The following is a 25,194-nucleotide window of genomic DNA, read 5'->3' as shown; positions in this document are numbered from 1 at the left end:
TTTATGTCTCTGGTTGCAGTTTGCGTATACTTCTGGTTTTTGTCAGGGCTGGCGCGGTTAATTCAGGGCCACCTCGACTTGCTCCTGCATAATCCTTTTCATTTCAGTATTTTGTCCCTTTGCTTTAATAGTGGCTCAAGCAACTTCTCCTCTACACACATAGTCCTTTCTGATCTCAATCTTAATAATAGTAATAATAATAATAATAATTATCAGGTGTCTTAAGATAACAAATTTGAAGTATGAAATCTGAGAAAGTATGGGTGAATTGATGAACATGGGCCCTGATAATAAGATACAATATGTGTGATGAACAAAAGTTCCAAGTAAATTATGTATTCTAAAGTCTAAGAATGGGTTATAAAATATGGGCCACAACCTTTTTCATCTTCTCCATTTGTACGATATTGCACAGCCTCTCGAGCTCTCCCTCTCCTTCTTGGAAAACTCTTCCAGTAGCTTCTCGTACCGGTCCTGTCAAACACAGTGCGTTATCAGGGAAGACACTTCCAGCTTAAAACATAAATGTAACATGCTCTGAGAAAACTGAGCTTAATGAATGTGCGAAAAGTGTTGTCTCGGATAAGCCTGTGCAGTCCACACAGGCTAATCAGGGACGACACTTTCCGCTTTTATGGAATTTTTATACCCCTGGATCGATAGATCGGGGGTATATTGTTTTTGGCCTGTCTTTCTGTCTGTCATTCTGTCCCAAAACTTGAACAGTACAGTAAAGTTTTGCAATAACTTTTGAAATATTGAACATTGCATCTTGATATTTGGCATGCATGTGTATCTCATGGAGCTGCACATTTTGAGTGGTGAAAGGTCAAGGTTATCCTTTAAGGTCAAAGGTATAAAAAAAAAGTGGTGCATTAGGGGGCATTGGGTTTTTGACAAACACATCTCTTGTTTGTTTTTAAGAAAGTCTCTTCTTAATGAAAATCCATTATAAAATCCATGATTTTAAGATTAAAGTCTAACCTGTCTTCAGAGACCATCCAAGTTGAATCTAGGAAGTGGTCTTTTAACCAAGGTGGTCTCTGATTACAGTTTGACCTGTCAGACTGGTTAGTCGTTGTTAATGCACCACATTAGTACATGTATGTGTTTTCTTGCTTTATTATGTACATTATGCATTCAAATACACTGCAACGCCGATATATTGCAGTCGGTATATCGCGCTGTCCAATATATTGCGCTTTGGCTATGGCTCCAAAAATCCAACTAGCATGATCACTAAATGACGTGTTTTAATCTGAGAATTCGCTAACTTAAGCAAAAAGCTAGTTCTAGCTCGTAATAACACCCTATATTTCCCGGCTTACTATGGCACGCAGTGAAGCGTGAAAAACAGTCGATTAGTGACAGTGTTGTTAACACACGGCTGGGGATGTTTTAAACACTTACGAAATAACCATTTAGTGTTATTGCAAAGGTAATAATGGCAGTTTTCAGGTATATAAATCGTTAAATTTCGGTACTGGTCATGAATTTCTTTGTCCTGATAAAAAGCGCGCGAAAATTGGCGTGGGTGTATTTATTTGTAAATACAAATTTTGTAGCGGGTACAACTTTGAGATAGTGTTATTTCCATTAAAAATCACTTTGTAAGTTTCAACTTAAGTACAGCGGTATCTCGCGAATTATGTGGCATTGACATATGCTGTTAATGAAATATAATTCAAACACTCTGTATCGTTACCTTTATGCTGTTTCAGTTCCTTCACTAGGACTATTTATAATGGTTAATTCGAATCTATGCACAATTATATTTTATACGTTTTTTACGGGAAGAATTCTTTTTTTTAGCTGATTGGTGAGCAATCGTACATGAAAATAAAAAATGTAATTTACATTTTGGTTTTTATGATAAATACAGATAGGTATGTAGTTATGAAAATGTTTATTGTAGAATTGGTTTGCAATTATTACTATACAAATATGTAGCAGCGCTGTATATAAAATGAGAACATTGGGGAAATTTGACAAATTAACCGCAATACCATTAAGTTAGACATTTCTCGAGTTATATCGCACGCGGGACATATCGGGCTTGCGATCTTTGGACCCTACAAACCGCGATATATCTGCTTTGCAGTGTATAATGTTGAGTGTTGGTGTTTATATAAATGTATACAGAAAATTAATGTTGTTGTGTTATTGAATTGTATTAACAAATTTATTTACACATAAAAACATTGCAATATATATATATATATATATATATATATATATATATATATTAAATAACAAACATACATAAACATACTTACCCAATACATCAAACTTTTCAAACAAATAAATACAAATTATACCACTACAAATACAGTATATAACAGTCATATAATTAAACAAATAACATATTAATTTACTCACAAATCATTGCAATAATACATGCATATCAAATAACAAGCATTCATATCAAGCATAGCAACAATGTACATTGTATTTACATACAACAAAAATAAAGAAAAATAAGAAAATCATACACATATTTACACATGACATCTATTTTAAGATGGCCTAAAAAAGAAGTCTTCTATCTTCGTCTGTTTGACCTCTATTCATCGCTATGTCCACTATTTGGTTGCTGGTTCCATCAATGTAGCGAGTAGATCGTGATGTCCTTTTTTCACTGCCCAGTCCATGCTATAGATGTCAACTGGTTGGAATCCTTCGCATATTGTCGGTAGTGGCTTCTTCCAGTCGTCCACTAAGTTGGCTTCCACTTCCGCTCTTTCACCCGTCCGTGTTATAAATACCATGTTGAGGCGTTTAGCTAAGGAATAAGTCTAGTCACCTATTTGATGCTTGAAATGACGCTAATCCCAATTCAGAGATGAACTTGAGTGCCCATTTTTCAGGAGTGGTCCTGATATGTTGACGTGGCGCCCAGTAGCTTCTAGGAACCACTTGTGTACAAGGTCGTTCAAATCATCGTATTCCGTGGCTTTCCGCGGATACTTGGTCTCTAAATTACCATCCCCTTCATATTCTTCCAGAATTTCTCTTTTTCTTTTCAGCACGGACTGTATTTGTGTCTTGCCAACACCCATCTCGGTCTCTACAACTCCTCCCGGATTCAAGCATTTTTAGTGCTTTCACCCGCTCTTCCAATGTTAGACACTTTCCTTTAGTGGAAGACATATTGTTTCTGATTTGTGTACATGTACTTTTGCAAGTGCTTTCAAAATTATTTACCTACCTTTTTATACTGCGGTCCGTTAAAAACTTACCTTTCTGTAAAAATTGTCATTGCAATAAAAACAATTATTTTCAAACTTTAATAAGAAATATAATTATTGTTAGCAGAGTTTTCACAGTTTGCTCCAGATAACAGCGTGTTAGCGTGGATGCCAATTAGCCGATTAACACCTGCATTGTTAGTTGAGTGTCACTGTAGCTTAGCAACTTCACTGCAAGACTGCAACATGGTCGTTTACTATTGTAATGAGTGTTAATTGGTAAGACAAACAATGGTCGTTGGTCGCGAATTTAAGGTGGTCGTTGAGTAAAGAGCCATTTTAATTAACCATAATTTCGAAGAAAAAACTGTCTGGGCCAGAACTCTGTTGTTCATTGTCAGATTTTAAAATCATTTGGCACATTTGTTCACCATCATTAGATGGTGTGTCCAGGGAAAGAATTACGTTGATATCTCCAAGGTCAAGGTCACAATTTGAGTTTGAAGGTCAAAAATGGCCATAAATGAGCTTGTCCGGGCCATAACTTTGTCGTTCATTGTCATATTTTAAAATCATTCGATTCATTTGTTCACCATCATTAGACGGTGTGTCGCGCGAAAGAATTTTGTTGATATCTCGCAGGTCAAGGTCACAATATGAGGTTGAAGGTCAAAAATGGCCATAAATGAGCTTGTCCGGGCCATTACTTTGTGATTCATTGTGAGATTTTAAAATCATTTGGCACATTTGTTCACCATCATTAGATGGTATGTCGCACGAAAGAATCACGTCGATATCTCCAAGGTCAAGGTCACAATTTGAGTTTGAAGGTCAAAAATGGCCATAAATGAGCTTGTCTGGGCCATAACTGTCATTCATAGTGACATTTTAAAATCATTTGGCACATTTGTTCACCATTATTGGACGGTGTGTCACACGAAAGAATTACCTCAATATCTCCAAGGTCAAGGTCGCCACAACTAAAAATAGATTGATTTCAGGGCCCTCAATCTGTCAAATCCACGGCCGAAATTCGGCCGCATTCCCCCCCTGAAAAGTATACTTTTTTCCCCTTTTTGGGGGAAAAATTCCCCCTAAAAAAAAAAAAAAAAAAAAAAAAAATTTTTTTGTTTATAGATAGATGTCTCATGATTATTATATCTCAATTCTATTTTAATTTAATCTTGTCAAACATACCAAATTATGATATAAGCAATGAATAGAGTGCAAACATGTTCAAATGTAATAATTAGAGAGTAAGTTAAAAATCCCCCAAAAAGGGAAACGTTGGAAAATTCCCCGTTACGGGTAGCGACCCGCTTCCCCTAAAATGGATTGAGGGCCCTGGATTTTGTAACAACTATGAAAGGATGATAACTCAAGAACGCTTAGGCCTTGGATCATGAAACTTCATAGGTACATTGATCATGACTAGCAGATGACCCCTATTGATTTTCAGGTCACTAGGTCAAAGGTCAAGGTAACAGTGACTTGAAAAAGTAATATGGTTTCCGGATGATAACTCAAGAACGCATAGGCCTAGGATCATGATACTTCATAGGTACACTGCAACTCCAATATATCGCGGTTGAAGGGGTCCAAAGATCGCGACCGTGATATATCCGGCGCGCGATATATTTTTATATTGTAAGGTTATGTATGCATGTATATGTATGCATTAGCATCGTTATGCAATCTCAAAACACGCTATTTACCTACCTTATTCTTGAATTATGTGTTATATCCATATGTTATTCATTGGTATAACACAAAACATTATTCCTTGTGAGTATTTTCAAATGCATATAATTAAATTTGTAATCCGAAAAACATTGCCCAGTTGTATTGTTCAAGAAAGCATGCACAAATTAGACCCATGTACACAATGACGTCATTCATTCTCATGAAAAGCATGGAAAGCATGGGTTTTAATAGTAGTGCATTTTGACAAACTGAGTGATCTTTACCTCTAAATTAAAAGCAAGTAGTTTACACTGTATCTAACGCCCACAGATTGTTGAGATAGGTCAGTATTGACTTATGACATTTACAGTTATAATTGTGTAAACCTTCATGTGTGCACTGGTGCGTTTTGGCAGTTCAAAGCAAATTCAATATAGAAGGGTAACACCCGAAATGACCTGTGATGTTTGACAAGAGGGGCTATTGTTTATCGCAGTACACAGGTGTTAAAGTGATGTACAATGTAAGCAAACAATCTGGTCAAAACTGGATTATGAATGTTGGATTAAAGTTGGTGAAAAAAAGGAAAAATACTAGCTTGAAACGGATTTTAATTCCTCAAATTTTCAGATTAAAACATTTTATTTGGGGAGTATGCTCGTCAGATTTTTGGGAGCCATATCCGATTAGCGATATATAGGATAACGCGATATAACGGACCGTGATATATTGGAGTTGCAGTGTACCTTGATCATGACTGGCAGATGACCCCTATTGATTTTCAGGTCACTAGGTCAGAGCTCAAGGTCACAGTGACTCGAAACAGTAAAATGGTTTCCGAAGATAACTCAAGAATGCTTACGTCTAGGATCATGAAACTTCATAGGAACTTTGATCATGACTGGCAGTTGAACCCTATCGATTTTCAGGTCACTAGGTCATAGGTCAAGGTCACAGTGACTCGGAACAGTAAAATGGTTTCCGGATGATAACTCAAGAATGCTTGCGCCTAGGATCATGAAACTTCATAGGTACATTGATCATGACTTGCAGATGACCTGTATCAATTTTCAGGTCACTAGGTCAAAGGTCAAGGTCACAGTGACTCGAAACATTAAAATGGTTTCCGGATGATAACTAAAGAATAATTAGGCCTAGGATCATGAAACTTCATAGGTACATTGATCATGACTGGCAGATGAGCCCTATTGATTTTCAGGTCACTAGGTCAAAGGTCAAGGTCACAGTGACAAAAAACGTATTCACACAATGGATTCCCCTACAACTGACAGCCCATATGGGGGGCATGCATGTTTTACAAACAGACCTTGTTTTCTAATTGAAATCAAGGCCAATTTTACACAAGGGGGTTAACAATACACATTTTGAATTGTCCCCCTTTATCAAACTTTTTTTCAACTGAAAACCTGGTTTTGTGACAATTTTGTCCCTTGTTGATTTTAGCTTGGGAGGAATTAATAGTGGTCGTTTAGCAGAGTGAGTCGCTTAGTGCAAGTGGTCGTTTGTGCAGGTTTGACTGTTAATTGTTCTACTTTTAAAAAGTGTTAAATACTTAAATTTTATTACATAAGCATTTACAATATGTTCCTGAAATAAAATGAGAAAACCAACTTGTAACAGAATTTGCTCCTCTGTGGGACATTGATCAAGTTTAATGATACTATTAATGAGTCAGACAGTGGAGATCATTCTTCTGGGCGCCAACCACCCCCTGCAAGTGTTCATATTATAATACTGGTACATGCTGTGTTTTTATGTCCCCCACCCACTATAGTGGGGGACATATTGTTTTTGCCTTGTCTGTTGGTTGGTTGGTCTGTTGGTTTGCGCCAACTTTAACATTTTGCAATAACTTTTGCCATATTGAAGATAGCAACTTCATATTTGGCATGCATGTGTATCTCATGGAGCTGCACATTTTGAGTGGTAAAAGGTCAAGGTCAAGGTCATCCTTCAAGGTCAAAGGTCAAAAAAACTAAATAAAAGCGGCGCAGAATGGGACATAGTGTTTCTGACAAACACATTTCTTGTTTAAGTTGGCATATAATTTAAAGTAAATTTGAATTATTATTGTTTTATGAATGATTCATATAAAACTTTATTTCTTTCTGTTGTTCGAAGCTCACAATAGTTTACCTGGTCACTGCCGCTGGTGGTGCAGGGTCACTGCCTCTGGTGGTGCAAGCGTATGACAGTGAAGGAAGTGCCAGGCTGCTATAGTTTGGCATAAAACAGTGTATTGCTGCCTGTTGTCAGGCATACCTGATTACTCAGTTGCACTTTTTCTTCATAATGTAACTTTCCCTTCTAGTTTAAACGAAAAATTTAGCAAAAGATGTGGTAATTTAGTGGTAAGGTGTCACTAAAATCTGGCTATGGATCAGTTTCCTAGCAAAGTATCCGATAGCCTTATGTCTTTCTTGAACCTTGTGCTATCTGGACCAAGTACAATTTTAATGCATGCCTTAAGCATTGATTCATAAGATATTGTTATCTTAAGCTGACAATTCTCTGGCAGTTATAACTTTGGTTTGTTCTTGCCAGCAGAACCCCGACAGGCCAAATTGTGCTTTGAGCAGTATGTTCCACAGTTACCCTTGTAGCATAAAATATTACTTGAATTTTTTTTTTGCATATGATTTTTAATTTCCTTTATATTTCCTTCGTATTTTGTGTGCGCTCTTTTTAACTCAGACATGCATCTTGCTCGGATTGATAGAACAAACCCAGTGTTTTGTTTTTTGTGTGTGTGTTTTTTCATCACTTTGGGAATGGGGCCGGTCCCTTTGGATTGAGAAAAATCTAGTCTTTTTCACTAATATTGAGAAATTAGTTTTGATTTTTTACTAACAAATACTCTAAAAGTGAGACTACAAATGATAACAATATATTAACTAAAGTTCAACTTACAGAGCTTGACTTGAGATGTATTGAATGATGATTCTTCGTAAAACACATATTTGTTTTTTGGAAACCTTCAATTGGGAATTTTTATGGGAAAAATATATACCTTTTTCCATTGGGAATGGGGGGAATGGGTCCCCCTACCGGACCCAAATTTGAATGAAAAAACCCACTGAAACCTGTTTTGAAAGTTTCTTTCTTGGAAGCAGGTCCAGCAAACATTCCTCTACTGAATTGAGCCGTATTGATAGCTCTCTTCAGAGAGTTACCTAAGTGCCTCAAATCTTTGAAACGAACTGTTTGCTGGACCTGAGCTTTATCAACCCCACTGTGGCCCTTTGAGTCGCCATTCCCGGTGAATGAGGCTATGTTCAGATCTGTGTTTATTTTCCAAGCAACCTGTTCGTTTCACTTTTTTTGTTTCTAATAACCTCAGTCTCTGACACGTTTGCCGTACATTGTCATGATTGGGACAATCCACTGTAATTCCTCTGTAAGAAGGCGGCTGTAAACCATGAATAATTTGTTAGCGACATGAACACCAATGATCCTTTTGGTCCGGGTGTTTTCGCACATGGTTGTAACCGCATTTGTTACACCTTGGAATGATGTGTGTCCAGAGTTGAACAGTGGGTTATTATTGCATGTGTCACCCTCCACATTCACTTTGGTCTCGTCCTTTAATCCATATAGCTGCTTATTGTCCTGCTTAATCCTTTCCCTTATGTCATGCATGTCCTCATTGAGGGCTACCATAGCCTCAGACATGTTACTGGCAGCGCGATGCAATACCGAAATAATTGAGGGGGGGGGGCGGGCAATATTAGCGTGTGCCAGAATGCGACTCAATCCAGTATTGGATATGGGAGTGGTCATAAGACCTGTTTGTAAACCAACGTTGATTTTGGCAGGTTTTCTGCTCCGTTTTCCAGTTTCCAACTACACATACAGCTTATAGTAAGGGCTAACATATGAGCAATGGACCTGAGCATTTTTAACACCCGTGTTGCCCTTTGAGTCTCTTTCCCACATGAATGAGGCTATGATCTAATTGTTGCTTATTATATTTGCTGAGCAACCTGTTCATTATCCCCACGCTTTTTGAAAAAAAGGTGGGGATATTGTGGTTATCTCCGCCGTCCGTCCGTCTGTCTGTCTGTCTGTCTGTCTGTCCGTCCGTCCTGGCCACTATCTCCTCCTACACTAAAAGCACTAGAACCTTGAAACTAACACACATGGTAGCTATGAGCATATGTGCGACCCTGCACTATTTGGAATTTTGATCTGACCCCTGGGTCAAAAGTTATAGCGGTTGGGGTGGGGCCGCGTCAGAAATTATCACTCATTTTTTTAGGTTATTTTACATTTACTTCTTTATTTCTACACCGATTCACTTCAAATTGATACTGGACCTCTCTTATGACAATACGGTCAATCTCAACCATGCATGGCCCCATTCCCAACCCTGGGGCGCCCGGCCCACATAGGCCACACCCACCAAAAATTTCCATTTACTATAATTTTTTCATTTCTACACGGATTCACTTCAAATTGATACTGAACTTTTGTTATGACATAAGGGTCAATCTCAACTATGCATGGCCCCAATCCCAACCCTGGGGCGCCCGCCCACATAGGCCACACCCACCAAAAAATTCCATTTACTATAATTTTTTCATTTCTACACGGATTCACTTCAAATTGATACTGAACTTCTCTTATGACATTAGGGTCAATCTCAACTATGCATGGCCCCATAACCAACCCTGGGGCCCCGCCCACATAGACCACACCCACCCAAAATTGCCTTTACTATAATTTCTTCATTTCTACACCGATTCACTTCAAATTGATATTGAACTTCTCTTATGACAATACAGTCAATCTCAACTATGCATGGCCCCATTACCAACCCTGGGCGCCCCGCCCACATAGACCACACCCACCCAAAATTGCCTTTTACTATAATTTCTTCATTTCTACACCGATTCACTTCAAATTGATACTGAACCTCTCTTATGACAATACGGTCAATCTCAACTATGCATGGCACAATTACCAACCCTGGGGCCCCGCCCACATAGACCACACCCACCCAAAATTGCCTTTTACTATAATTTCTTCATTTCTACACCAATTCACTTCTAATTGATGATGAACTTCTCTTATGACAATACGGTCAATCTCAGCTATGCATGGCCCCATTACCAACCCTGGGGCACACCTAGGTCAAACATTCGGCGTGGGGATATGCGTCGGCCTCTGTCGCGCCATTTCTAGTGTAAGTTTGACATAGTCTTGAAATGGCTATCCAAGGTGATCTGACTTCTTTGGTTCATCCAACTACTTGCTATCAGATTTGTTCCGCCTTGTCTTTGGTTGCTTAGCAACTACAGCAGTATCTTAAGAAAATGGTTTAATACTGTGAAACCATTATTAATCGTCAGGCATTAATTTTCATAAATTTCGTCAGTCGACCGATCGGCGAATTTAAGATCCTAACGAACAATCATGCTCTATGTTTGAACAAAAACAAACACTACGTTGAACAATATTTTAAAACTTTATCATATACATTAGGCATTAAAATCCAACATAATCCATGCACACATTCACTGCTGTTTCGTAATCAAGATTAATCCGCTTTTGACACAAAGGGATGTAGATTACACAAGGTACTTAACTGACACGTTACACTTCTTTAATACGTGTGTGCAGTACAGCTGTATCGAATGCGTTGACTTCGTTTATGTAGAATGGTAATGAATTAGCGCTAATTGTTAATAACTTTATTACCCATTAGGTGCATTGTGTTTTTCAGGGGTGTTGCATAATAGCCATCACGCAGCGAATGCCTATGAAAGACAATAAACCAAATGAAAAGATGACGATGTGTGATCAACTTGCGTATTCATCACAAATTAATAAAGAATATTTTAATTGCTGTTTGTTGTTTGATTGTTTGCCCATAACCACACTTATTACTATTTTATATGTATCAATTTATTTATTTTTAAATTATTGACATTATTGATTTATATACCGGTAGTTTACTTTTTAAGAACAAACACACACATAGAGTTTATAAGTTTAATGTTGATATCAGAATAAAAAAGCATTTTATTTGAAAAAAACAGTGACATTTGAGACCAATTACTGTTCTTAAAATCATACATGCCATAATTTTTCAGACCAATTCCGGGACATTGAGTTAAATTGTCCGGGACTTTTGCCGATTTTCCGGGACATGTATAAAATGTAGCGATATTTATAGACATATGCATTTTTGGTACGTTTCTTTTGTTTCGCATCGTTAATTGCAAAAGTTCGAAAGCCTATCCGAAATACACTTGATCTATTAACGTCAAATTAAACATTACTTCTTCCGTTACTAGATACAAGCCACGTGTTTTCAGTGTAAGCGTTTTAAACATAGATGGTGACGTCACTGCGTTATTGTCATTAAGACCGGTGTGTAACGCGTATTTGTTGATACGCCTTTATTCATTTATAACATTTATATAATAATGACGTTTTTATATGCTTACTTTTTACTCAACTTCTATGTCGGTTAAACATGCGAACATAAACTGCTTTTAATTTTTTTCTCAGCGATATTGGACTTCAGATGTGTGAACAACTATCCTTTGCCCTTACGCAGCGGGATATAATGACGTAGTAGATTAAAGTCAATTAACAACCACATTAAACAATGCCGCCTTTTTGGTTTGACCGCGAACGTGAGACAATCGATATGATAACAGGAGCCCTGTTTATTGATCGATTTTGACACGTAGCGTAGTCTGCCTATTCGGGTAAGCATTGTCATGGAGACGCTGCAGATATACACAGATTCGAGGTGCAGTTAAGCCTAAGAAAAGGTACATGTATATATGGATTTTGTAAATTCCGGGACATTTGACAGATTTCCGGGACAGCGGGACAAGTTCTTCATTTCCGGGACTGTCCCGGACAATCCGGGACGTATGGCATGTATGTTAAAATTATCAAAAATGTACGATGCAAAACGTTTGAAACTTTATTGAAAAGTGACAAAATAATTTCCTAACACTAGTAATAACCCATATTGTTCGCACCTTCCCTAATTGGTGCCGATAAAGGTACGATTGTTATCAGTATGGCAATTATAATAATAGAATAAGACTAATTGGCAATTGGCTTCGTTGTTACAAACACTCGTTAAAGGTTATTCGATCCCACTTGTCCGCTAATCATAACAATGAACGTGTGAATGGCATACATTAAGAGGGTCCATTACTGTCCCTTGAAAACAAAACTAATTAATTGGCATGTGGCAAACAGGCCCCACCTCCTGCAGTGATTCTCAAGTGTGCTCCCGCATTCGTACCACGATTTTTCGCAACTGCGATTGATCGCGAATATGTATTACACACAAATCGGATATTGACTGACGCATTTTTTTAAAATTCAAAATCAGAAATCGGCGAATTTAAGTGCTGACGAAATCGTCATTTTTATAAAAATGACGAAATTTTGTGCTGTTGAAAATAAATGGTTTCACAGTATATGTTTCATTCTGATTTTGTTGACACATTTGGTAAATTAATGTATTACAATATGAAATGAAATAAATTACATGACTTTTGGTCTTTGTGATCATCCTTAGTCTTCAGCCTTCAGGTAATGAAAAGTAATGTTGGCAAGTAGAAAATTAATGTTCGTATTCATGCTTGTGAAAACTTTTCTTTTGTTGATGTTTGATTTGCTTTAGTTGGTTATTAGCCGGATTTTTTTCGAAAAAATCTCGGCTTATAGATTGATGTTGTCGGGCGGGCGGGGGGGGCGGGCGGGCGGGCGGGGTGGCGGCGTGCTCGAAAATGTTTAAGTTCTTATTTCATGGTATAACTTTGGTATGCTTGGACCTAGAGTCTTCAAACTTGACATGAAGGTTGGCCAGGATTAACAGATGACCACTGGTCATTTCAAGGTCATTCATTTGAAGGTCAAGGTCACTGTGACCTTCAATATAAAAAATGTTAAAGTTGTTATAACTTTGGTATGCTTGGACCTAGAGTCTTGAAACTTGACATGAAGGTTGGCCATAACTAGTTAGTAACCACTGGTCATTTCAAGGTCATTCATTTGAAGGTCAAGGTCACTGTGACCTTGAATGTAAAAATGTTTAAGTTCTTATTTCATGGTATAACTTTGGTATGCTTGGACCTAGAGTCTTCAAACTTGACATGAAGGTTGGCCAGGATTAACAGATGACCACTGGTCATTTCAAGGTCATTCATTTGAAGGTGAAGGTCACTGTGACCTTCAATATAAAAATGTTAAAAGTTGTTATAACTTTGGTATGCTTGGACCTAGAGTCTTGAAACTTGACATGAAGGTTGGCCAGAACTAGTAAGTAACCACTGGACATTTCAAGGTCATTCATTTGAAGGTCAAGGTCACTGTGACCTTGAATGTAAAAATGTTAAAGTTGTTATAACTTTGGTATGCTTTGACCTAGAGTCTTGAAACTTGACATGAAGGTTGGCCAGAACTAGTAAGTAACCACTGGACATTTCAAGGTCATTCATTTGAAGGTCAAGGTCACTGTGACCTTGAATGTAAAAATGTTAAAGTTCTTATTTCATGTTATAACTTTGGTATGCTTGTACCTAGAGTCTTCAAACTTGAAAAAGATTGGCCAGTACTAGAAGATGACCACTGGTCATTTCAATGTCATTCATTTGAAGGTCAAGGTCACTGTGACCTTAAATGTTAAAATGTTAAAATTGTTATAACTTTGGTATGCTTGGACATAGAGTCTTCAAACTTGACATGAAGGTTTGCAAGCACACTTAGATGACCACTGGTCATTTCAAGGTCATTCATTCTAAGGTCAAGGTCACTGTGACCTTGAATGTAAAAATGTTAAAGTTCTTATAACTTTGGTAGGTAAAAATGTTAAAGTTCTTATTCCATGTTATAACTTTGGTATGCTTGTACCTAGAGTCTTCAAACTTGACATAAAGGTTGGCCAGTACTAGAAGATCACCACTGCTCATTTCAATGTCATTCATTTGAAGGTCAAGGTCACTGTGCCCTTCAATGTTAAAATGTTAAAATTGTTATAACTTTGGTATGCTTGGACCTAGAATCTCAAACTTGACGTAAAGGTTTGCAAGCACACTTAGATGACCACTGGTCATTTCAAGGTCATTCATTTCAATGTCATTCATTTGAAGGTCAAGGTCACTGTGAACTTAAATGTTAAAATGTTAAAATTGTTGTAACTTTGGTATGCTTGGACCTAGAATCTCAAACTTGACGTAAAGGTTTGCAAGCACACTTAGATGACCACTGGTCATTTCAAGGTCATTCATTTGAAGGTCGAGGTCACTGTGACCTTGGATGTAAATATGTTAAAGTTGTTAATACTTTGGTATGCTTAGACCTAGAGTCTTCAAACTTGATATGAAGGTTGGCCAGAACTAGTAGATGACCACTGGTCATTTTAAGGTCAAGGTCACCGTGACCTTGAATGTAAAAATGTTAAAATTCTTATTTCATGGTATAACTTTCTTATGCTTGGACTTACAGTCTTCAAACTGGACATGAAGGTTCAAAACATAACACAAGGTTTGCTCATGCCTTGAAAAGTACTTACATTTCATTTTGACCTTTGAATAATATTTCAGTAATTTAAGTATTGCATTGACAAAAACACGAAAGGTACTTTCCTGTCATTTAAATCAAAAATCCGGCTTCAATGCGGTCATCTCCGACCGCGGAACTCTTGTTGACTAATAATATGAAGACTAAAATGTATGATAAAGGAATGCATTGTAAAAGAAATATAACAACCCTCCTGCATACATCCACTGTCTTAGTGGAAAGATTGCATTCTGCTGCAGAAAGGTTAGGCATTCCTGGAAGTGTTAACACAAGGGTTGGCCTAGATTCAAAATTTAGGGAGAAGTCACTTTTCCCTGAGCATAAATTTAAGAAGTCAGGACAGACAGGGAGAAGTGATAGGTGCAATTTGCTGACTAGTTATACACAACTTGTACTGTTTCATGGTTATATTCATGCCTCATAGAAGAACTTTCATGTGTCTTTTATGTATCCAATAAATAAAAATAAAATAATCTTCATTGTTTTAAGCTCTACTGGCCGAAGGCCTGAAGAACTTATGTCATGGTGTGGTTTTCGTCGTCCGTCCGTCCGTTAGACTTTTTCTTGTTTACGCGATAAAGTCCACAGTTTTCATCCGATTCTTTTTAAACTTGTTCAGTGTCTATATATTAATGAGGACTCGAACCCTATTGAAAATGGGTTACATCAGAGTAAAAAGTCCAGAATTATCTCTCCTTGAATTTGAGAAAATTGTGAAATAAGGCTTGTTTACGCAATAAAGTCCACAGTTTTTATCTGATACTTTTCAAATGTGTTGAGTGTCTTTATATTAATGAGGACTTGAACCCTATTGAAAATGGGTTACATCAGGGTAAAAAGTCCAGAATTATCTCCCCTTGAATTTGAGATAAGGCTTGTTTACGCAATTAAGTCCACAGTTTTCATCCAATCATTTCCCAACTTGCACAGTGTCTTTATCTGAATGATTAGTCAAACCCTATTGAAAATGAGCAATATCGGAGTTATAAGTCCAGAATTATCTCCCCTTGAATTTGAGAAAAAATGTAAATCTTTAACATTTTGCCATAACTTTTGCAATATTAGAGATAGCAACTTCATATTTGGCATGCATGTGTATCTCATGGAGCTGCACATTTTGAGTGGTGAAAGGTCAAGGTCATCCTTCAAGGTTAAATGTAAAAAAATAATAATTAAAAGCGGCGCAGAAGAGGACATTATGTTTCCGACAAACACATTTCTCATAATTGTTTGGTTACATATAAAGTTCTATCCTTTTGAAACTTCAACGGATGTTTTATATCATCAAGGGCCAGAACCCCATTGAGAGTGAAGAAAACTTGTCCAACTTATTGTTGAAAAGGAGCCATTTTAAGTTTAGATTTTACGTTTCTTTTTGTTTATGCGATAAATTTCCCATTTTGGGTCTGTTAATTTAAAACTTACTCAGATTGTTCATACTATCAAGGGCTTGAGCCCTATTGATTCCAGCCAGTAGAGTGATTCAGGCCCTCATGGGCCTTTTGTTATTGTTTATCATTACTGCATAGTCAATCAAACAAAAAGCATACACATACATAATATTGATAATAAATGCACGCTTAATAGTTAAGACACACATAAACACACCCACACAACACAGTCAACAAATATCAATAAAGAACAACATATTGCATCAACACATAAACTTTGCAACCAATTGATTACTTTTTGAAAATCAAATACATAGGAGTAATTCAAATGTATATTATTTATGCAAAAAGGCCACTCCTTTTTTTTTATTGGTTTACAAAACTTTTTATTAAAAGTATCCTTCAGGCGGTTGAAAAAAAAAGAAAAAAGATTGTGTATTTGTTATCTTTCAGATGGCATTACAAATATAGTTTGAAAATCAATTTATTGAATTAAAAACAACAAAACACATTTAATAAAAACAACAAAACACATTCAATAAAAACAACAAAACACATTCAATAAAAACAACAAAACACATTCAATAAAAATAACAAAACACATTCAATATAAACAACAAAACACATTCTTAGTCCTAGTCAGGAGCATGTCTTTTGGGAGGTGGGTATAGGAATTCTGCGCAGCCAGTAACACTTGGAACACATCCATGCCGGCTGGTTGCTGTCCTTCTGGAGTTCCCTGCACCCAAGCTGTCACAACAAAAATAATATTTAAATACACATATATTATAACATAAGTTAAAATGTTTGTGCATTGAAACTTTATCATACACAAAAAACATTATCAGACAAATACAACATCTCACATCAAGTAGAGAAGTGTAGTTGACATGCATATGAAATTGACCATTGTTAGATTTTATGATGATGAATTATATCAAACAATGAAATCCCATATTTTAACATTGCATCATGACAATTATTCTACAACCATCCCGAATATTTACTTAATTGAGTCAATATTTAATTAATTGAAAATCAACTTCAAGCTTGCAATGGATGATAGTGTGCAGGTCGGGAGTTTCAGAATTCAATATTAAAATATGTTGTCAAATGTTTCGCTCTCAAGGTGTTTCCACCCTCAGGCTGTATGATTACCCCTGTATTAAAGTTAAATCATTGACGTAATAAATATCCTCTAATTCACTGGGGGCGAAACGACGAGGTTGTGGCATCTTGGGGGCGAAAAGACAAGGGCGCGACCAAAAATCTTTAAATAGATAGCCAAAATTAAAATATTACCTTTTGCTAGTTGTAAGTGCAAGTACTTGTATCCGAACTCCTGGATAGCTCGGACGGGCGTATCTGTTGCCATTGCAATCTTAGAGTAAGACCCTTGTGTATTTTGGAAGGCTTTGGGTTTGGACACAGTCAGACTTTCATCATCAAGTATCCTCGCAAGGGCATTTCCAATAGTCTCGGAAATTTTTGCGCGCATAAAAATCTTTGCAGGTCCGTTATAATTATGACCTAACAAGTCCACTTGCAAAAATAAACAATCTCCCTTGTTGTCCCAAGTCGATGGTAGTCGCAATGTTCCCAATAACAACAGACTGGTTTATCACAGATACTGCATATTTATACACACAAGAACGTAAAATAACAAAACAAAGTACAACCCGACCGCTCAGTGCGCGATGTCATGTTTAAAGCGTGAAACGTTTAGAAAACTGATTACTGTTGGGACTATTTTCGTAGGATCGGGAATTTTTGTTTACAAAAAAAAGTCAAATCTAATTTTTATTTTTTTAGGGTTTTTAAAACAATACGTCCGCTGGTTTTGTAAACCAATAAATATAAAAGTAGTCGCCTAAATATAAATAAAAATCTTAAGTGTTTCTATGGTTTCTCACAGATAAATAAATACAAATAAAATCTTATTCATACAATACACGATGGTTATCATATATGGCGCTTCAATGAATGCTTTGGGAAACGTAAATATATAAAGTAACCTTTATCGTTGAACAGCTTCACAAAGGCAGTTCTTGATTCCGTTACTTTATCCAGTCCCTCACTGAACTCGGTTTCTGCTTCGAATGTGTCCAAACTGAGCAATTTCACCACACCATCTTCAAGGTGTGCCTGTAAGGGAATAATTTTAAATTGAGCACTTTATCATCATTTGTTTGTGCAACAATTATCTATTAATACAAATAATAACTCTATCATAATTATTTTTAATTAAGAAAAGTATGTTACTTGATTTTCAAATATAATATACACACACGTAAACTAAATGTTCTTTGAACTAGTTATCTTTGAACTAGTAATTGGCTGCATGTTAAAAACAACAAACCTTGACCGTCTTCATTTTCTGTCCTTCTGTGAGTTTTCAAACTCTGGTCGTTCTCGACATGGATTGAAGGTCTACCACATGAACGTTCATCGTGTCTGAAACAAAACACCAAGCCTTTTTGAATAAGTTACAGATACTCGTACGTGCAATATTGATACCAATTTTATTTAACGGGAACATAAATAACCCTATCACTTGTTCGTTCACACCAATCTGCCTTGAGACATTAAGCTTTGCTTAATCGGCTTATCTGATTGGTTAACAGTTGGAACAGATCAATACCGAACAAGCCTCTCGAGTTTCTTTTTTTCTTCCCCTTTTTCTTATTTTGATGATGATGATGATCCCACACAACACAGTAAACAAATATCAATAATGTACAACCAACGTCATAACCAATTGATCACTATTTTGAATACAGTCTCATGATTTTGATGGCTTTCCATTTGGTCAGGGCCTTCCTGAAGTCAAATTCTCTTGGATCCGGTCCATCCTCACTGATTCTCATAGATCATCTAATGTTTTTCGGCGTAAGCTGTATTAAGCCAGCTTTTCACCCTGACTTGACCTTTGTAAGTGTCCAATAATATTCAAAGAAAATTTCCCGCGGCTAGGTACGAATGAATACACTTCATTTATTCCATTGGCTGATTTGAGTATAACACCAGAACATTGGAAACATATCCGCGTCTTTGTAACGCTGTTTTACTGCATGAAACAATTTTATCTCTAATGAAAAGGCTCAATAGATAGAACAGTTTTACAATCAATTTTCGACATAAATACAGTTTGTGCGTTCACCTTTTATTTTCAGAGAATTACCAGCGCAAAAGCGTTTATACTAAAGGCTATATTCTCATATTTAGTACTTACTTGCATTGCATTTCAACCCGCGATGTTTCTGGTCAATTCGCGGCCAGTGTGTGAAAGTCAGAGTTTATATACAGTTCATCACCGGAGTTCGCAGAAGGGGTTGCGATCTTTTCATTGAAGGAAAAAATTGGAATCTATGCTATTTTTGTCTGATGGAGTAAATAGTTCGTTTAGTCGCTTTGTCGATCAATATTTTAGGCACAGCTGTTGCCTTGGTCGTGTACAGTTGGCGTAAACAAGCTGTCGTTTCAGCAGCAGAATTGTTACCTAACTTTAATGCATTGCATTCCAATCCGCAAGGTATCAAGGTCAGTTTGCGGTCAGTTGCAGAAATCTTTATATAAACGCCGTCTCGTAAACTTTGTGCACTTGAAGTCTGTTTTGATCAGAAGGATACTAAATAAAGATATTCGGCGATATTATTGTGGTATGTCAATAATCGATTTTTAATATGTTTTCAACATTTGCATGATAAGGACCAATTTTGATAAAGTTAATTAGAAATATTTATCCATTTAGACCAGTTTTAAGCATGAGCACAATAATTCACTATACTATAATTATGCAATTAAATAAGATTCGAGTATTGCCGGCTGACCTATATGCACTCGTTTATTTTCGTGTTTCTTGTGTTTTTCTATTCTGTAAATATAGATATCTGAGTAATAATATCACATAAAGCAAAATAAGCCTCGAAATCTGGCGCAACACCCTGTAATTGATTTGCTTGTTATGTAGCTAAGAACTGCGCAGAAAAAAGGCATCCGCTACTTTTTATCTCATAGAGATAACTTTTGGTCGTTCATAAACATCGACCACAATCAACGCCGTATATCTTTTTTTAAAGATATTTCTTGTTTATTTTATGGATGATCGAAATCTTGATTTGATCTGGTTCTGAGTGCCAAATCCTCGTTCACACTGAACACTTGTCATTGGTACAACCACACAACATTTCAGAAGCAGTCTTACATTTTCCATGCTACCACTGTCCAAAACAGACAGCATTTTGCAAACTTTTTTTTCAGAGAAATTTCCCTTCAAGACATTTGTAATACTGAAACTCACTCTGACAGGTCTCTGGAGATGGCAGAAAGGCATTGAAGTGTTGAGCCATATTGGTAAATTCAAGAAGCCCATACTTTGCCATAGGGTCAGATTTAATATTATATTAAATAATAATATTGCAAAAAAATGGCACTTAGAACCTTTTCGCACTGAATACTTTTTTCAACTTATTTTTAAAAGCGAACAAGTTCTAAGCCTCATTTAGTGACTTGAAAAAGTATTGAAATTCTCACTCAATGGAAAATATTTGAAATTGAATACTTTTAACATTTGTATATAGGTATTTTAAAAATATATTTGAAAAAAAATACTTACAGCCATTTCTGCTCTAAACAGATAGCATAAATATATTCAGCCCCTGCAAAATGTTGTTCTGCAGTTCACGAATAATTGGTGAACTGTTAATGAACTGAGTTCATGAACTGAGTTCATGAACTGAGTTCATGAATTGTTCATGAATAGTCAGTAAACAGGAAATGAGCCACGTCTGTGAAATGTTCTTGAAATTTTAGTTCATGAACTGTTCATGAACACTAATGGCATGAAGTGCTCATGAAATATTCTTGAAACCTAATGGCATGAAGTGTTATGAACTATTCTTGAACCCTTATGGCATGAAGTGTTCATGAACTATTCTTGAACCATTATGGCATGAAATGTTCATGAACACCAATGGCATGAAGTGTTCTTGAACAGTTCATGAACAACACAATTCTTGAAAAACTCTAGGGTTTTGCTGTTCATGAACAGTTCATTAACATTTTGCTTCTATTTTTCAATGGCTCATTTTCTGTTCACGGACTGTCAGTGAATAGTTCATGAACCATAGTTCTTCAAGAGTTCATGAACTGAGGTGGCATGAAGTGTTCATGAACTATTCATGAACAAGAATTTGTCAATTTATGCAAAGGTTATCATAAGTGTTACCAAAGCTCAACAAACAGGTCAGGGTAAGAAGAAACAAGTCTTGTATTAGCACTTAACATATTGATAGCAACATATAACAATAATTTAAATATAATACTAATAACTGAGATACAAGTGGTTTGATAATACTCTTTAAATTTCATAATACAACTTTGCACTATATGTTCATGAATAATTCATGTATTGAAAAGATTATGAATAGTCTCATTTTCAGTTCAAGAATCATTTGTTTCCCTGAAATGGTTACACTTACAGTGCCAAAGAACTTGAAATGGAACCAATGGCTGATCAGTTCAGCCGGTAATTTATGAAAGACTTACATTTTCAAATATAACATAAACCATGTGCCTTCCGTTTCAGCTTCCTGTGCACACAATATTCTTCCTTTGTAAAAACAGCAATGCAATGTACATGTTTGAGTTCTTGATTTCATCTTAAACTGTACTTGAAATAAGATGTCCTTAAAATGTTCTTAAACTTGTCTTTTAAGTCTTCCAAGAACAATGACAGATCCTTTTAAGAACATATTGGATTCTTAAAAAGTCCATCATACAGTACAGCCAAAGCGGCACAAACATAATCCGCGGCTACGCCACGGCCAGATTATTAGTCCGCGGTGGCCGAATCGTGTGTTCACGCGGCGTATCGCCGTGGCACTCAGCATCGATCCGCGCAACGACGCCGAGTCTGTATTAACCTCGCGTACTTTCGCGGAGTAAATCCGCCGCATACGTACGCGGCGGATTGAGTGAAAAGATATCCACCTACATGTACATACATGTATGTATAGCGTAGAATTAATTACGCGCAACTGTTTATGTTTCGTTCGATTATCATTATTAAATTTGTTATCGGAAACACACTTCCCAATTTTAATGCTAACGCGTCCTTTGGCAAATTCTAGTGTCAAATAAACAGTGCTAAAATATCCTTTGTTTCATAAAAAGCGCGCGAAAATTATGCAGACATATAGAACGTTGTTTGGAAAGTTTGGGTGTATTTTGTGTTGTATAAATACATGAACATCACGTCAGGCGTAAATCGCGTATTCAGTGGAGAAAAAAAAACGCCCCGATTAGACCTTATTTCATCATCTCTATAAATAGTAACAAATGTCAAAATGTATTTGATACTTAAGGAAATATCGAGAATGTTTGTGTATCGTAAATGTTTACCAGCATTTGCTTAAAAACTGGAATATACGGGATTATCGGGTAATTAGTAGCGATATTAACTGTATAATATGAACAAAATAAAACGTGTTTATATACGCATATTCAAACAATAGTTATAATAAGCTGATAATTAACAAAACTACAAATACGTCGTCACCGTCTTGATTATTGATGTGGCTTCAAACTGCTAATTTTCTCAGCTAAAATATAATAGCGGAATCAACATGAAATTTATTTATAAATCCACCATATGCTGGAGCCTTGACCACTTGTATGTGCGAAAACATAATTACGTGACCTTGTTTATGTGTGAAATACATACGCTACGGGCGGAAACAAACTTAATAATTGGCCAGACACATTAACTATGCTATGCTTAAGTATATGCTAATACAATCCGCGCACAATAAATTTATTATGATTTTAATTATTATTATAATTGTTCTTTCAAAATTTGTTAACTACATGTAACTAATAATTTTTTAAAAGATTTTTTATTTCATGATGCGCATCGACTCGGCATTATGTTGCGGATCGCGGCATGCCTCGGCGGACAGATGCGAAGTTTCGCGGCAAAATGCGACTTGCCGCCGCATACTGACGCGGCTTCAACGACTGACGCGGCATCGACTCGTTTCGCCTTGCCGCCGCGGATCGCGAAATACGTTTGTTCCGCTTTGGCTGTACTGTATGTTCAAAAACATTGTGTAGACCTGTTTAAGAACATCAGAAGGAAACATGTTGTTCAAAAAAGTTCTTAAAGTGTTCAAGAATAGTTTAAGAATAATTCAAGAACAGGAAAGGTCCTTAAAAAGTTATTGAACTGTTCCTGAAGGCAGTTCTTGAACAGTTATTGTACAAATGTTCTTAAAATTCTCTAGAACAGGTCAAGAACTCTTACTTACAGTGGTGAAAATACTATGCATATTCATACTAACTTCACAGGTTTCACAAATCTACAAGATTAGAATGCTAGACATTTCAATATTACTTTCAAAAATATTTGTGATACATCTAGCACAAAGGAATTCATGAATTATTCATGATGGATCCTCAAAGTCTGTCTCAGAAAAGTCATCAGAAATAATTGTTCATGAAATGTTCATTACTAAGTATTTATGGTTAGATGAAGAACTGTTCATGAACTTTGAAGTGTTCAACAAAAATTCATAAACTGTTCATGAACGTGTCTTAAGAACAGTTCATGTCCAAAAGTTCATGAACCAAGATCAGGAACTTTTTGAGAACGGTTCATGAACAATTCCTGATTGCCTTGAAGTGTTCATGAAATCATGAACAACATTTCGCCAAGGTGTTTTTATATAACTTAATAATGGTAATATTCTATATGTCAATTGATGTTAGTTTATTCTTAATAGTCATTTTTGCAGTTGTTTTTTGTCTAAACATAAAAGATGTACAAAAGTATTCTGTTAAATGTCTTAAAAACATAAAAAAATGTTTTGAATTCACAACAAACAATAAAGAATCATAATTTTTTGTTGCGAGTGTGTCCAACAATCAGTAACAAGTTAGAAATGGTGCATTGGGTAAATTTCCGTGATAGTACCATACGTTGTTCATTCCTTTCTGATTTTTTGTATATAAGGTGTAGTTTTCAATTAATTTTGCAACATTCTATCATTATTTGTGAAATTAATTCATGCTTTGGCAGATATTTGGCATATTGTGTAGGCCTAAGCCATGTCATTATACAACAAAATTTATACCAAAGTAATTAACAATTTATATTGAAATGTAATATTTTATTTAACATCAAAACTATAAGTTAAGTGCATTCTTAGTTTTACTTACAGTAAATGGAGTATGTCTTGACATTTTTATAGAAAGTACACAATCAGAAGTCAAGCACACAACAACAACATGCACCATCAAACTTTTTCCACTGAACACTAGTATTAGCATGGTGTTGTACGTAGGATGAACCTTAAAACACATAGTTACTTGAGAAGGGGCTTTTCCACTGGGATAACTGAACTATCGTCAGGCAATTATTAGGCATGATAATCAGGCATGATAATCAAATAAAAAAAATACAAAGATTGGTATACATTTACATATTCACACACAGTCAAATCTCTACGTGGAGGTTGATGCTGGTTCCAGTCAAATTTCTGCGCGTAGGTTGATGCTGGTTCCAGTCAAATCTCTGCGCGGAGGTTGATCATTTGCAGAGTATTTATTTTGGCCATTTTTGTTCGTAGTTATTTCTTTAAAATTTGGCTCTCCTTACGGTGTACGGGATTATAATATGATCTGTACTAAAAAGAAATCGTCTCTGTGTAAGGTTTAATGGGTTATTTGCACAAATATAATTTTTGACCAACATTGTGTTTTTCATCGAATCTACAAAAGGGCTTTTGGTCATATTTTTGTCAAAATAACGATGGATGTGTTGTTTTACGACTTTTTTTAATGGACTATAGAAAGGGGTTTTATCAAACTTCATTTGTTTAAATGTACAATGATTTGTTGAAGGTTGTACGTGTTAGGCGTTATGACTCTAACACGATGTTAAGTATGTGCCTGTTATACTGTTAAACTATTCTATTGTCATGCCACGTTTGTAAATGTAACGTTTGTTTCTTTTAAGCTTTAAACACGCCTGTTATGAATGTAATGCACAATGAGGATGGACTGGAGTTTTTGTCCATCGATTTCGCTAGACTTCATTGTGCCAGTATACGCCTTTTACGTTATTTACGTCACTATTTGATAAGTGATCAGCATTTTTATTATTTAAATTTATTTACTATTCTTAAATTTCTGGGTTCTGATAGCCCATGGTCGTTATTCCCAATTTAGAACAAGTTTGTGTGCATGCATGTGTGAGCGTGTATTTGTGTGCGGGTGTGTGTGTGCGTGTGTGTGTGTGTGCTACATGTTTCAGACTGTGATGACACTGATTGTCTTTAAGTTATAAAACAATTGGA

The 25,194-nt window shown here is 36.2% G+C and overlaps 1 protein-coding gene across 1 annotated transcript in view; it reads left to right on the top strand.

Moving 5' to 3' along the window:
- The window catches only part of LOC127876533 (protocadherin gamma-B4-like), a 194,205-nt gene that overhangs the window by 36,212 nt on the left and 132,799 nt on the right, over positions 1-25,194 (top strand). The window lies entirely within an intron of this gene.

This window comes from Dreissena polymorpha, chromosome 4 (genome assembly GCF_020536995.1).
Source record: "Dreissena polymorpha isolate Duluth1 chromosome 4, UMN_Dpol_1.0, whole genome shotgun sequence".
Classification (NCBI taxonomy): Eukaryota; Metazoa; Mollusca; class Bivalvia; order Myida; family Dreissenidae; genus Dreissena; species Dreissena polymorpha.
Note: the sequence above shows the minus strand (reverse complement) of the source record. Positions and strands in the feature narration are given on the sequence as shown.